Raw genomic sequence first — 2,912 nt, 5'->3', positions numbered from 1 at the left:
CTCATTTGGTGTCGGTTGTTCATACACCCGAAGCTGAAGTTGACCTGATGGTGCAGGCCATGGATGTATTATAAGAGCTCTTATACATCCATGGTGCAGACACACCGGGTGCATCCCATGTGTCTTAAATTACATCCACGTTTCCCTCGCTTGCGTCTTTTCTTTGTGTCTTAGTCCCTCCCACCGTGGATGCGAGGAGAGAGGAAACGAGGAAATTAGTTTTAAGAGACATGAGACGTCCTCTCCGCTGAAGCGTCATGTGAAGCGACGTACGTTTCTGATGATCACAGCTGGATCAGCTGTCAGTCGGCTCTAACAGCTGTAGAAACTTCTGATGGAGTTTGTGTCTGCACGCATGTGCACTGTGCTAATACTATTAAAGGTGCACAGTTATCACCGCTAGAGCAGCTGTTTCCTCTCTGAAGCCTGTTACCTGTTTAACAAACACCTAAATAAAAACCTGCATTCTGCATTTATACTGTGTCCTGCTCAGAGGCACAGGAACCATTTCTACTCGCAGAATGCGTTTATACTATTTATTGATTATTTGCATCTGTATTTTTTGATAATCCTGATAGTGAATTCGTCATTAAATAACCCAAAATATGATCAGGGTGTCCTCTGAATACTGGAAAATATGTATTTGGCTAAATGTTTCAGGGCGAATGGAAATGATGTAACTCATCAAACCCGATGCTCAGGAATTTTAGCTTCACATGTGACTGAATGGAAATGACGACAAATTATGTAAAATATAGATGTGTTTAACTATTATTGTGGATAAAAGTCAGGAAGAGTCTGTCAGCAAGAAACAGTCTAATGGAGGAAATAACATGAAAAAAATTATTTCTAATAAATGAAGAAAGTTTATGGTTCTTTTGTTGATCAGACCGAGAATTAACAGATTTTTAACTATATGATGAATCAGAAAACAAATAAAACATAAAACCTGGGAATGATACTCTTAAATTGAATCTGTAATCTGTCTCCACTTCGGTATGAAACTGCAGTGATGTATCAGATCAGTCTGATCAGCTGCAGCGTCCAATCAATGACTGATATCCAATAAGGGGGAGTGTCGGCTGGTTACCTCGCTCCTTGCAGAATAAGAGACCATAGACTGTATAAAGTAGGAGAGGACGTTTCATGTCTCCTAAAACTAATTTCCTCGTTTCCTCTCTCCTCGCTTGGTTTCCTTGCGTCTCTCCTTGCATCCACGGTGGGAGGGACTAAGACGCAAGGAAAAGACGCAAGTGAGGGAAACGTGGATGCAATTTAAGAGACTTGGGATGCACCTAAGGAGTGATGGGAGAAGAATTTGTTAAAATTCCTTTCATTAAACATATAATGGAGTTGGGTATGGCTTTAGTTATAGCTTTAAATTTGTTACGGTTGCCAGTTAAATCATATCTAAGGCAGAAACTTTGATATGACATGATACAGCCACTACTATCAATTAAGTGAATCACCGACCCAATGCCTTTCTCCGTTCAGTCCTTGTTATAGAATGATTTGTCTTTAATTGTGACATATCTATTATTCCATATTGGTGTATTGTTGTATTGTGTGGGGTGAAATTGTGATTGTGATTGAGTTTCCAAAATAAAAGGATCTGTTGGTGAAAAAGGGATAATTTAACCAGGAGTCTTTGAATAGTGAAATCACATTTAAGTAAAAACTCTATTAAAAAAAACATTTTAATAGCACCATTTGTAATAGCCATTAAGTATGAATTATTATTAATATTAAGTAGATACACCTTTACTTGCTTTATGTTTTAGTCAAAAAGATTCAACCCAGTAAGCTAATGTCTCTCAATGACCATGAGTTAAGTCTAGTTTGGCATTTAAACTCAATTCAATTCAATTTTATTTATATAGTGCCAAATCATAACAAAAGTTATCTCAGGACACTTTTCACATGTAGCACGTCTAGACTGTAGGGGAGACCAGGGACAGTTGTAACATGAGACGGTTGTAACACCTTGAATAACTCCAATCTGAAACAAGCTACAGTGATTACACCCACTCTGCACATGCTCAGTTAGATTGTCTTCTTGCTTACAAAAAAGGAGCCACACATGGAGCTCACAGAAAAAGTTACCAGCAAAAGTATGCTTTTGAGGTAAAAATTAAATTTCTATCAGATTTATTTTTTGGATACTGTCCTGAGATCAAATGTCTGGGAATCCAAACATGTATTATTAGAAACAGTGTTTTATAAGCTAAAAGTAGAAATGGCTAACTAGCAGTCAAGATAATTCAGATGAGGTGAAAACATAACTGGTGATACTGGGACGGTTGTAACGCCTTGTTACAACTGTCCAAGTTTCAAATATTTTAAAAACCTCAAGGCCTACATAAACTAACTAGAAAGCTAACTAGATAGATAGATAGATGCATAGATAGATAGCAAATTAAATGTAAAATGTCATAAAATGACATGATGACATGCTAAGTTAATGATAATCAGTTGCATAATAGTCAGTGGAAATGTGTTTGCTTACAGCATGCCAAACATCAGAAAGAGGAAGACAGACAGGGTAGTCCCACTTCCTTTGCTGGAGAGGGCTTCAGATGAAATAAAACAGAGCAAACCAGTCAGGGCAGTGGCCAACTCATATGGCATTTGCCATGTGACCCTATACTGTTTTCACAAGAAGAGGCAGAGCCTGGAGTGCCAGGGATCCAAATCACTTCCCAGAGTTTTTCATTTTGAGTATTTGAATGATTAATTATGTATATTTTAGACATGTTACAATCATCCCTGGCATGTGTATCAACTGTCCCTGTACACTGGGACAGTAACAGTGGACTGACTGTATTGAAATCAATTTTGCAAGCTGTACATATTTTATAAAACAACTTAAATACATTGTTTCAGTAGCTGACACATTTGATGTTTATAATATA

This window comes from Thunnus maccoyii, chromosome 7 (genome assembly GCF_910596095.1).
Source record: "Thunnus maccoyii chromosome 7, fThuMac1.1, whole genome shotgun sequence".
Classification (NCBI taxonomy): domain Eukaryota; kingdom Metazoa; phylum Chordata; class Actinopteri; order Scombriformes; family Scombridae; genus Thunnus; species Thunnus maccoyii.
The sequence above is the reverse complement of the archived record's forward strand: the minus strand, read 5'-3'. Positions refer to the sequence as shown.